At 47.0% G+C, this 13235-nt stretch overlaps 1 protein-coding gene across 2 annotated transcripts in view; it reads left to right on the forward strand.

Annotated features, from left to right (window-relative positions):
* Positions 1-13235, forward strand: part of LOC135205819 (hydroxymethylglutaryl-CoA synthase 1-like) — a 640683-nt gene that overhangs the window by 234775 nt on the left and 392673 nt on the right. The window lies entirely within an intron of this gene.

The following is a 13235-nucleotide window of genomic DNA, read 5'->3' on the forward strand; positions in this document are numbered from 1 at the left end:
CGCCCAGTGAACCCACCCATTTCTTTCCTCACCCGAAATTGGCCCAAGCTTGGCTGCAATGAGGAATGAGCGGGATTGCGTGGGTGGAAGTAGTAGTAGCGGGCAGTAGTGGGATGTAGAACGGCACCTCGTAGTAACGGGGGATTTGGAGAGAGGAGAGATCTAATTGGTAAGAGACCTCTGACAGTGGTTTTTCACGCCCCAGTTACTATACCGACACCCTATATGGGTGAGCGAGCTGGGTTCATTCCTAGCATTCCAATGCAACTTTTTCTCTGGTAATATATAGCAGTTATATACCTTAGAAATGATGCTATAAGGAGCATTTCACTGGATGGCACAGGTCTCTCGCCCAGAAATAGATTTTTATACATTCAACTTACCTGTCAGATATATACTTAGCTATTGACTCCGTCGCGCCAACAAAATTTCGAATTTCGCACACACGCTACAGGTAGGTCAGGTGATCCACCGCGCTGCCGCTGGGTGGCAGGAATAGGAACCATTCCCGTTTTCCATCAGATATTTTCTGTCGGCCATACTGGTAACATCGTTGTTGGTATCTCTGGCTGGATTTCGTTTTTGAATTGCAATTGATCTTCGTTTTGGACCTTTTGGTGACTTATTTGGATTGTTGTATTGGCATACGCTATTGTGGACCGTTATTTGGATTTTGTCTTGGATTTTTCATCATGATGCCCGATTCTGGAAGTGTGGTGAGAATGTGTGTGAATGTAGGGTGCAAGGTGAGGATGCCGAAAGCTTCGGTTGATCCTCACACTGTCTGTAGAGTATGTAGGAAGTATGAATGCTCTATCGATAACACTTGTCGTGAATGTGAGAGTTTGAGTGCTGAAGGGTGGAAGTCTCTAACTTCTTATTTAAAGAAGTTAGAGAAAGACCGGTTATGGAAATCCTCTTCCAAAACCAAGCCTAACTCTCTTTCTTCAGGTGACTTGGTGAGTAATTTTGTACCTTCTTCTAACATTATGAATGCTCCTTCTAATGTTTCAGGACCTTCTCCTAATGCAGAGCCTAACGATTCTGCTTCAGAGATCGCAAGCCATAAAGCAGCGCTTATGAAAATGGAGCGTAAAATGGCTGCCATGGAAGGTAAGCAAAATTTGAGTGCTGTGGAAAGTGATGTTAATTTCCCCAGTGAAGTGGAGGAAGCGTCTGAATGTCAAAAGCCGTACGGAGGTTGTGGAGAATCCCCACCAGTCAGACGTCTCTTCGGCAGAATCTGTGACACCGCAGACTGCCAAAGAGCGCATTAGAAAAAGCGTTCTACGTGAGTGTTTTTCTTCGTCCGAGAATTTGTCACCCAAGAGAGGATGGAGATCAGCGGATCATTCTCGTCCCCTGAAGAGGATCTGGGAAGAAACTGGAATAAACTCGAGTCCGGAACGTTTTTCGGAGGATTCCCCGACGGAGAACAAGATAGCAAAAGTTTTGCCTTCTCCCGCTAAGTCTTGGAGAATGGAGAAAGAATGCTCTCCTTCCACTCAATTGGATCAAAGGGATGAAACAACTAAGATTTTGAAGGATATGCAAGAGTCCATTGCTTCCCTAGTCGGGATTCTTTCCCGAGATCCGCCCAGAAGAAAGGATATTTATCTTCCAGTGAAGAAATCTAAAGCTCCTTATTATCAACCTCCCAGGAAAGAAGTTTCTTCTTCGGATGAGGAGTCTATCTTTCACAGACCCACGAAGTTACGGGTTCATGGAGCGCTTGCTGGGCGCGAGGCGCCAGCCAGGCGCGAAGCGCCAGCCGAGAGGGAAGCGCCAGCCAGGCGCGAGGCGCCAGTCAGACGCGAAGCGCCAGTTAGGAGTGAAGCGCCAGCCAGGCGTGAGGTGCTAGTCAGGCGCAATCCAACATCAGGACAAGAAGAGCCAGGAAAGGACTATTCTTCAGATCGATATATTTACAAAAGACAACCTTTTGAGAATAGGGGAAGTTTCTCAAAGGAAGCGACGGAGCGCAAAGTGCCAGCCAGGCGCGATGCACCAGCCAGACGCGAGGCGCCAGCCAGGCGTGAAGCGCCAGCCAGGCGCCAGGCGCCAGCCGCACGCGAGGAGCCAACCAAGCGCGAAGCGCCAACCAAGCGCGAAGCGCCAACCAGGCACGAAGCGCCAGCTGGAAAGGAAACACAAATCAGGCGTGAAGAGCCAGACAAGCGAGAAGTTGCAAGCAGAAGATCTTTATTTAGACATGTGATGTCTTCTGATAGCGATTCTCCTGTAAATAGGAGTCCGACTCAGATTAGAGAGAATCGAACACCACAAAGGGAACCTGGTGCATCGAAGGTTTCTACTTCCATATCTCAGGATAATTTAGTGGAAGGGAAAGAGAGAGCTTCTAGATCGGTTAGCCTCTCTCCTTCTAGGAGTATCTCTCCTAAAGGTAAAGATTCCAATAAAATGGCTCTCTCTCCTTCCATGATGGAGTTGGAAGACGTATCGGAGGAAGAAACACCGAACAATGAAGGTGTATCTAATTATAAAGTGTTAGCTTCTCTTCTCCTTCAAGAGTTTGGAGACTCTCTAAGCTCTGCAGCTCCTCCCTCTCCGAGATCTCTGTTCTCAAGTACGAAGACTCCTAAGTCCTCTTCGTATTTAAAGATGAAACCAGCTATTTCATTGAAGAAAGCTCTTCAATCATTAAATAATTGGATGAAATTGAAGAAGGAAGCTCAGAAGACAGTTTTTTGCTCTCCTCCTTGTAAACTCGGAGGTAGGAGAGGAATTTGGTATAAGACGGAAGAAGCGATGGGGCTTATGCTTCCATTTTCCGCAGAAGCGGATTTTTCAAGCTTGGTTGAAGCATCAAGAAGACATGCATTGAACTCAGCGAAGGCATATTGGAGCATGTCGGAATTGGATCAGCACCTTAAGGGGCTTTTCCATGTACTAGAAGTATTTAACTTCTTGGATTGGTCCCTTGGAGTGCTGGCCAAAAAGGCAAAGGAACCGGACGTTTTGGAACCTGAAGTTTTGCATAGTATTTTATCCTGTATGGATAAAGCAGTTCAAGATGGTTTGGGAGAATTGACATCTCTGTTTGGATCGGGAGTAGTGAAGAAGAGATCGTTATTTGGTTCGTTCCTAACCAAATCCGTGTCTCCTTCACAGAGGTCAGCCCTTTTGTATGCCCCTCTATCGGATCATCTTTTTCCTTCTCACTTGGTGAAGGATATTGCAAAGTCGCTTGCTGAAAAGGCAACCCAAGATCACTTGGTTCAATCAACCAAGAAAACAAGACCAGCAGTACCAGTGACGAAGAAGACGTACTCGTACTCCTGTAGTGCCCTTTCGGAGAGGTTCCACCTCTTGTCCTCCCACTAAAAGGAAAACAAAAGAGAAGCGAGGAAGGTCCTCCTTTCGGGCCTTTAAGAAATCAAAATAGCAGTGAAGTCCTCCAAACATCTGTAGGGGCCAGACTCCTAAACTTTGTAGGGGCCTGGGCAATAAGGGAAGCCGATCCTTGGGACGTTAGCAGTCTTGGAGAAGGGCTACATTATACCTTTTCAGGACAAACCACCTTTGTCAAAATCTCCAAAGGTACTGTCAGCGAAATACAAGGACCCTGTTCTGAGAGAGACACTTCTTCAGATGGTGATAGTGATGAGGGACAAAGAGGCAATAGAAGAGGTTCAGGATCCTTCCTCTCCGGGGTTTTACAACCGCCTATTCCTAGTACGGAAGGCATCAGGAGGATGGAGACCGGTCTTGGATGTGAGCATCCTGAACCAATATGTGGAAAAGAAAAAGTTCTCGATGGAGACTTTTGCCTCGGTACTTTCGGCCCTGCGGAGGGGAGACTGGATGGTCTCTCTGGACCTTCAGGATGCCTATTTTCACGTTCCTATTCACCCATCGTCGAAGAAGTATCTCAGGTTTGTGATACAAGGAAAGGTCTACCAGTTCAGGGCCTTGTGCTTCGGCCTCTCCACGGCTCCGCAGGTATTTACGTACCTGATGCGGAACGTAGCCAGATGGCTACATCTGGAAGGTATAAGCGTCTCTCTTTACCTAGACAATTGGCTGATAAGAGCAAAATCCCAGGAACAATGTTTGGAGGATCTGCGGAAGACACTCGAATTGACAAAATCGTTAGGACTTCTCGTGAATCTCGAGAAATCTCAGATGGTCCCCAGTCAGGACTTAGTCTATTTGGGGATTCAGATGAATTCTCGGGATTTTCGGGTTCTTCCGTCCCAAGAAAGGATTCTTCGAGGGATTCAGAAAGTTACGTCTTTTCTAAAGAAAGAGAAGAGTTCAGCCAGGGAGTGGCTAAGCCTTCTAGGGACTCTTTCTTCCCTAGAACAATTCGTGTCCCTAGGAAGACTTCATCTACGACCACTGCAATTCTTCCTAAAGAAATCATGGACTTGGAAGAAAGGCCGTCTGTCGGACACTTTTCCGGTAACAATAGAGGCGAAGAAACACCTGAAGTGGTGGCTGCTCCCGCTAAAAAAGAACGAGGGAGTGTCTCTAGAGGTTCGGAACCCAAACCAAATCTTGTTCTCAGACGCTTCAGAGACTGGATGGGGGAGCGACCCTAGGTGCAAGAGAAGTGTCGGGCAGATGGGAGAAAGAACTAAAGGACTGGCATATAAATGCCAAAGAACTGTATGCAGTATTCCTGGCATTGAGATCCTTCTAGTCAGAAGTGAAAAATCAAGTGATTCAAGTCAACGCCGACAACACTACGGCGTTGGCTTATATAAAAAAACAAGGGGGGACGCACTCGTTTTCCCTGTACGAGATAACAAGGGACCTGTTGTTATGGACGGAGGAGAGGAACATTACCCTACTAACCAGATTTGTCAAAGGGGAAAAGAATGTCAGAGCAGACAGGCTCAGCAGGACAAACCAAGTTCTCCCCACGGAATGGACTCTGCACGAACAAGTTTGTCAAAGTCTGTGGAACCTGTGGGGAAGACCACAAATAGATTTATTTACAACGTTCCTTTCAAAAAGGATAGAGAACTTCTGCTCCTCAGTCGAAGACCCGAGGGCAATAGCGGTGGATGCCATGCTACTAGAATGGTCAGGACTCGACGCTTACGCCTTCCCTCCATTCAAGTTGCTAGGAGTAGTGATGAAGAAATTCATAGCATCAACAGGGACGAGACTAACTCTCATCGCCCTGTTTTGGCCATCCCAAGATTGGTTCACAGAGGTACAGGAATGGACAGTAGACTACCCAAGATCTCTTCCAAACAGGATAGATCTTCTCAGACAACCCCACTTCGAGAGGTACCATCAAAACCTCCCCGCTCTCGCTCTGACTGCCTTTCGACTATCGAAAGATTGGTCAGAGCGAGAGGCTTTTCAAGCAAAGCTTTGAAAGCAATTGCTAGAGCCCGAAGATCGTCAACTATTCGGGTCTATCAATCGAAGTGGGATGTGTTCAGAAGATGGTGTAGGAAGAATAAACTGTCCTCCTCCGATACCTCTGTGACCAATATAGCAGATTTTCTGTTATTCCTGAGGGAAGAATCCCATCTTTCTGTGTCTACCATAAAAGGATACGTACCAAAGCATGCTCTCGTCTGTATTTAGAAATAGAGGTTTGAATTTGGCAGAGGATAAAGATTTACACGATCTAATAAGATCGTTTGAAACTTCTAAATCTATATCTTCAGTTCATCCAAGCTGGAATCTAGATGTAGTACTCAAATTCCTCTCATCAGAAAAATTTGAACCTCCCGACCGTGCTTCGTTCAGAGACTGGACGAGAAAGTGTATTTTCCTCATAGCCTTAGCTACGGCTAAGAGAACAAGTGGAATCCATGCCCTAGATTCTCGGGTGGGTTTTAAGAAAGACGCAGCAATCTGTTCTTTCCAAACTCTATTTTTGGCTAAAAATGAAAACCCTTCAAAACCATGGCCAAGGAGTTTAGAAGTGAAAAGTCTTTCAACATTGGTGGGAGACGAAATTGAAAGAACGTTATGCCCAGTTAGAGCTCTTAAGTTCTATCTTAAGAAGAAAGAAGAGCTAGGGGCATGTAAACAGGGTTTATGGTGCTCAGTTCATGATACGAAAAGACCAATGTCCAAAAATGCGCTAGCATATTTTGTTAGGAGTGTGATTACGGAAGCTCACAGTGAATGTGCAGACGATTCCTTTAAGACACTGCGAGTAAAGGCTCATGAGTTAAGAGCTGTGGCGACATCATTATCTTTCCAAAAGAATATGTCCATGAAGGATATTATTAATGCGACCTATTGGAGATGCAACTCGGTATTCGCATCCCACTATCTTAGAGATGTTAGGATTACCTATGACAAGTGCTTCTCTCTGGGTCCTTAACTTAAAATATTGAAATTAGTTGTGCTAAAACCTTACCTTTGAGATGGGTTCTAGGTTTCTTACATGATGGCTGGATGTCGCACAGGCGGCCATTACCTTGGATAAGTAAGGAACTGTGAGTTTATCTTATAGGATGGGCTATACTAGAGATGGTGTCTTTGATCATACGTAAATCTCCACTTTTTGAGACAGGTTTCTGGTTTACTGCTAGTAAGGGTGCTTGTTGTCACACAGGCGGCCGTTATCCTTGTCAGTAAGGAACTGGAAATGTGCCTTATAAGCAGAGTTGTACTAAAGACTTTGTCTAAATTCGTACATGAACCTCCCTTTTTTATACATTCAACTTCCCTTCCAGATATATACTTAGCTTTAGACTCCGTCGTCCCCGACAGAAATTCAAATTTCGCGGCACACGCTACCGGTAGGTCAGGTGATCTACCGCCCTGGCCTGGGTGGCAGGACTAGGAACCATTCCCGTTTTCTAACTAATCAGATTTCTTCTGTCGCCCGGACCATCAACATTGTTGTTGGTTCCTCTTGACTGGATTTTCTTTTTTCATCGACAATTGATCTTCTTGACCGACTTTTGGTGACGTATCTGGATTGTTGGATTGGCATACGCTTTTGTGGACTGTTTTCGTGGACTTGCTTTGGATTTTTCTTAAAATGTCTGACGCTGGAATGGTTGTGAGACGTGTGAATGTAGGCTGTAAGGTGAGGTTGCCGAAAGCTTCGGTAGACCCTCACACCGTATGTAAGGGTTGCAGGGAGTATGAATGTTCTTTCACTAATACTTGCAAGGAATGTGAGAATTTGAGTGAGAGAGAGTGGAAGAATCTAGCTACTTATTTGAAGAAGTTAGAGAGAGAGAGAGTGAGGAAAGCTTCTTCTAGAAGTTTGAGTAGTTCTAGATCTAATGAACTAGTTCCTAGTTTGGGATCTTCCCCACTTGTAAGAATTGCTACTTCTCCTTCCTTTTCAGCCTCTTCACCTATTGCAGATCCTGTAGATTCGGCAAGAGAACTTGCGGATCTAAAAGCAGCCTTCAAGATCATGGAAAACAAAATGGCTGCTCTGCAAGGTAAGGCTAGTGATATTACAGTGGACAGTGATGTGAGTGTCCCCAGTGTGGTGGAGGGGGCATCTGGTCGGCTCCACAACGCTCCCAGGTCTAGACCTCTTCCAAGCTCACATGCCCAGAGGAGAAGGAATGTCAAAAACCGTAAGGAGGTTGTGGAGAATCCCCACTGATCAGGTGTCCCTTTGGCAGGCTCTGTGACACCCCAGACTGCCAGGGATCGCTATTGCAAAAGCATCCTGTGTGAGTGTTTCTCATCGTCGGGGTCTTCGTCTCCTAGACGCGATTGGAGGGATTCTGATCGCTCGCAACCACTGAAGAGGAGTTGGAAGGTGCCGACTCTTGACTCGAGCCCGGAACGCTTCCCTGAGGAGTCTCCTTCGGATGTTAAGAGGGCAAAAAGAGCCCTATTGTCACCCGTAGTTGGAGTGGAGCCCATGGACTCCTCACCTCCTCCTTCTCCTCCTCCCGAAGAGGATAAAGAGGAGGCTACTAAAAGATTTCTAGTTTCTATGCAAGAACAGATATCGTCGTTGGTAGGAGTGCTTTCTAAGGAGCCTCCTCGAAGGAAAGACACTTCCCTTCCCATCAAGAGGTTCTCCAGACGTGTGGAGGTACCTGCCGCCAGGAACGAGGCTCCTATTAGGAGTGAGGCTCCTAGCAAGAGCGAGGAGTCAACCAAACGTAAGGAGTCAACCAAGCGCAAGACTCCTACCAGGTGCGAAGAGCCGATCAGGCATCTGGCGCCAGCCAGGAGTGAAGAGTCACCCAAGAGGCAGGAGCCAAGAGCCAGGAGTGAGGAGTCACCCAGGAGGCAGGAGCCAAGAGCCAGGAGTGAGGAGTCACCCAGGCAGGAGTCAGGAGCCAGAGTCCAGGAGCCAGGAGGCAGGAGTCAGGAGTCAGGAGCAGGCAGGAGTCAGGAGCCAGGAGGCAGGAGTCGGAATTCTTCCATAAGGCAAGATCCGAATAGACTCGTATCCGGAATTGATGACTCCTCCCCAGACAGAAGCACCTCTCCTTCGGATCGTAGGTCTTGGAAAGACTCTTCCTCCAAACGAGAACTTTCTCCTTCTTCTGATCGGGTTTTGGATGAGTTGTCTGAAGACGAGCTCCCTACAAATGAGGGACTCTCGAATTATAAGACATTAGCCTCCTTATTACTGCAAGAGTTTGGAGACTCTCTTAGTCCAGCCGCTCCTCCTTCTCCTCGTTCGCTCTTTTCGAGTACGGCTACTGTAAAGTCCTCGGCTTTCCTGAAAATGAAACCAGCGATTTCAATGAAGAAGGCCCTCCAATCTTTGGATTCATGGATGGGCGCTAAGAAAGAGTTGGGCAAAACAGTATTCTGCATGCCTCCTTTCAAACTCCTTGGAAAGAGAGGTATTTGGTACGGGACAGGAGAGACTATGGGTCTTTCTCTTCCTGCATCGGCAGACGCTGACTTCGCTAATCTGGTTGATGCCTCCAGACGACACTCTTTAGCCTCGGCCAGATCTACGTGGAGCATTTCAGAATTGAACCACTTTCTTAAAGGACTTTTCATCATTTTAGAAGTGTTCAATTTTCTGGATTGGTCTCTCGGAGTTCTGGCTAAGAAGTCTCAGGACTCGGAGTTTCTTAAGAACCCAGAAATTCTCCATAGCGTCCTGGCTTGCATGGACAAGGCGGTACAAGACGGTTCGGGAGAAGTTTCTTCCCTATTTGGAGCTGGTTTGCTGAAAAAGAGATCAGTTTATGGATCCCTTTTGTCTAAAGCTGTTTCTCCTAGCCAGAGGACCGCGTTATTGTTCGCCCCTCTGTCAGACCATTTGTTTCCTTCTCAGTTGGTGAGAGATATATCTCGCTCACTAACTGAGAAGGCGACACAAGACCTCCTTGTTCAGACTTCAAAGAGGAGTCGCCCTGTAGTGTCTACGAGTAAGAAGGACTCTCGTCCTCCTCAGCAGCCCTTTCGTGGAGGTGCAACAGCTCGTCCCCCTTCCAGAAAGAAGAGCTCTGATAAGAGAGGAAGGTCTTCCTTCAGGCCCTTCAAGAAAGGAAAGTGACTTGATGATCCTCCAAGCACCAGTAGGCGCCAGACTCCTGAACTTTGCAGGAGCCTGGGCACAGAGAGGAGCCGACTCTTGGTCGGTTTCAGTTCTAAAGAAAGGATATATAATCCCCTTCGAAGACAGTCCTCCCCTAACCTCTACTCCTAGGGAACTGTCAGCGAGGTACAGAGACCCTGTAATGAAAAATACTCTCCTTCAAATGGTGGATCAAATGTGGGAAAAGGAGGCCATCGAACTTGTACAGGATTCAATCTCCCCGGGATTTTACAATCGCCTTTTCCTAGTACCAAAGGCTTCGGGGGGGTGGAGACCAGTACTGGACGTAAGTGCGCTGAACCGCTTTGTTCAGAAGAAGAAGTTCCGAATGGAAACGTCCACCTCGGTGATGTCAGCACTACGTCCAGGAGATTGGATGGTCTCTGGACTTACAAGACGCATATTTCCACGTTCCCATTCACCACTCGTCAAAGAAATATCTTCGATTCATGATAGGAGGCAAGATTTTTCAGTTCAGGGCTCTGTGTTTCGGCCTGTCTACAGCTCCACAGGTCTTCACCAACCTGATGGCGAATGTAGCGAAATGGCTTCACCTAGAGGGAATAAACATCTCCCTCTACTTAGACGACTGGCTGATCAGGGCCAAGTCGGAGAACCAGTGCTTGGAGGACCTGATGATAACACGGAATATGGTAGAATCTCTGGGATTACTCGTGAACCTCGAGAAGTCGCAACTGATCCCCAGCCAGAACTTGGTCTATCTGGGGATTCAGATGGATTCTCGGGGTTTTCAGGTATTTCCTTCGCAAGAGAGAATCACTCGAGGTTTGTCAAGAATCTCGAGCTTCTTAGAGAGAGAACGCAGTTCAGCGAGGGATTATTTGAGCCTTTTGGGGACTCTGTCCTTGCTAGAAAAAGTTCTTCTCTCTGGGGAGGCTTCACCTTCGCCCTCTTCAGTTTTTCCTGAAAGAGGTGTGGAGTTTGGAAGACGGGACAACTCTCAGACACTTTCCCGATTCCTCAGGAGGTGAAAAATCACTTAAAGTGGTGGATCCTTCCTCTTCAGAAGAACGAAGGCGTGTCACTTGCCCTGCAGAACCCCAACCAAGTGTTATTTTCCGACGCTTCGGAGTCGGGATGGGGAGCGACGCTAGGAGCAAGGGAGGTGTCAGGCTCCTGGACAAAGGAGCAGGTGTCCTGGCACATCAATTGCAAAGAGCTAGTAGCCATACACCTGGCCTTAAGATTCTTCGAGGAGGTAGTCAGAGGCGGGGTGGTTCAGATAAACTCGGACAACACCACGGCTCTGGCTTACATACGCAAGCAAGGAGGGACTCATTCATTCTCCCTCTATCAACTAACAAAAGATCTATTAACCTGGACAGAGGAAAGAGGTATAACTCTCCTCACAAGATTTGTGCAAGGGATAAGGAATGTGAGAGTGGACAGGCTAAGCAGGAGGAATCAGGTCCTTCCCACAGAGTGGACTCTACACACAGAAGTGTGCCGGAGTCTGTGGTCCCTGTGGGGGAGGCCTCACATAGACCTGTTTGCTACGTTCCTCTCCAAAAGAGTAGAGATCTTTTGCTCTCTAGTGGAAGATCCAAGATCCTTTGCAATCGACGCATTTCTCCTGGATTGGTCGGGCCTAGACGCCTACGCCTTTCCCCCATTCAAGATCCTGGGGGAAGTACTCAGGAAATTCGTGGCTTCAAAGGGCACGAAGTTAACCCTCATAGCCCCATTTTGGCCAGCCCAGGAATGGTTCACGGAGGTACTGGAATGGATAGTGGACTTCCCCAGATCTCTGCCAAGCAGAACAGATCTACTCGGACAACCCCACTTCGAGAGGTTTCATCACAACCTCCCCGGTCTCGCTCTGACTGCCTTTCGACTATCGAAAGACTTGTCAGAGCGAGGGGATTTTCTCGCAAGGCTGCAGGCGCTATCGCCAGAGCCCGCAGATCTTCAACGAGAAGAGTATACCAATCGAAGTGGGAAGTCTTTAGGAGGTGGTGTAAGAATAAGAAGCTGTCCTCCTCCAGTACCTCTATAGTTAACATTGCCGATTTCTTCCTTTTTCTTAGAGAGGAATCGCACCTTTCTGTGTCTACAATCAAAGGATACAGAAGTATGCTGTCTTCAGTATTCAGGAATCGAGGGCTAGAGATTGCAGAGAACAAGGATCTCTACGATTTGATTCGGTCCTTCGAGACTTCGAAATCAGCGTCTCCGAGAACACCTAGCTGGAATCTGGTCCTGAAATTCCTTGCCTCGGACAAATTCGAGCCTCTACATCTGGCTTCCTTACGCGACGTCACTAGGAAATGTTTATTCCTGTTGTCTCTCGCGACGGCCAAGAGGACGAGCGAATTGCACGCTCTGGAGTCCAAAGTGGGGTTTAAAGGAGATGCAGCTATCTGTTCGTTCCAGACATTATTTCTGGCGAAAAACGAAAACCCATTAAAACCTTGGCCCAGAAGCTTTGAGGTAAAAGGCCTATCTAACCTAGTAGGCAGAGAGATAGAGAGGTCTCTCTGTCCGGTTAGAGCTCTTAAATTTTATTTAGAGAAAAAGAAGCAGATGGGGGGCTGTCAACAAGGTCTTTGGTGTGCTGTGAAGAACCCCAAAAGACTCATGTCTAAAAACGCCTTGGCCTTCTTTGTGAGAAGCGTGATTACTGATGCGCACAAGAACTGCCCGGATGAATCCTTCGGTCTTCTAAAGGTTAAGACTCATGAGGTGAGGGCAGTAGCAACGTCGCTGGCGTTTCAAAAGAATATGTCTCTCAGGAATATCATTGAGACTACATATTGGAGATGCAATTCAGTGTTTGCGTCTCATTACCTGAAGGATGTAAAAGTGACCTATGAGAAATGCTTCTCTCTCGGTCCATTTGTATCAGCAGATACAGTTCTGGGACTTGGAGCAAAGACTGATCCTTAAAATATTTTATCTTAAATGTACATAAACCCTCTTGTCAGATATGTGCTTGGTTTCCTATTAGCAAGCGTACTGATGTCGCACGGGCGGCTGGTGTCATTGCTGGTAGGGACCAGGGGTATGTATGGCTAGTAGGGGGGTACAAAATTTTTGTTTTGTTGTTGTTGTGTTTTGTTATAAATGAATGTGTATTTATGTTTCGAGTTTTTGGTTGTTTGTAAGGAGTTTGGGGATAACTCCTTGCAATCTTAGAACTAACATGGATGTTAGGATCAGGTGATCGGGATCGGTGTTGTGCTCCTTGAACAAGGTGTATTGTCATGTTAGTGGAATAGCACCCAATGAAAAAGGCCTTTAGGCTCTGCCGAGTAAGTGGATAAGACCCCATTGGCAGACCCACAAGAACTCTTAGCCATAGATCAATATCTCGCTGAGGCTCTTGAGGCGAAGCAGACTCCTGGGTAGTAGCCACGAAGTCTTCCGCCTAATCAGGTAGGAACCAAGGTTTATTAATACCTGCAACATATGTTGTATACCTGTCTATTTCAGTAGTTAGCTGTCTCTTACCCACCACCAATGGGTGCTAATCAGCTAAGTATATATCTGGCAGGGAAGTTGAATGTATAAAAATGATATTGTCATGATACAATAAAGTTTTATACATACTTACCTGACAGATATATACAATTAATGGCCCACCCACCCAGCCTCCCGCAGGAGACAGTGGAAGAGAAGAAATCTGATTAGAAAACGGGAATGGTTCCTAGTCCTGCCACCCAGGGCAGGGCGGTAGATCACCTGACCTACCGGTAGTGTGTGCCGCGAAATTTGAATTTCTGTCGGGGAC

The sequence above is a fragment of the Macrobrachium nipponense genome, chromosome 11 (genome assembly GCF_015104395.2).
Source record: "Macrobrachium nipponense isolate FS-2020 chromosome 11, ASM1510439v2, whole genome shotgun sequence".
NCBI lineage: Eukaryota > Metazoa > Arthropoda > Malacostraca > Decapoda > Palaemonidae > Macrobrachium > Macrobrachium nipponense.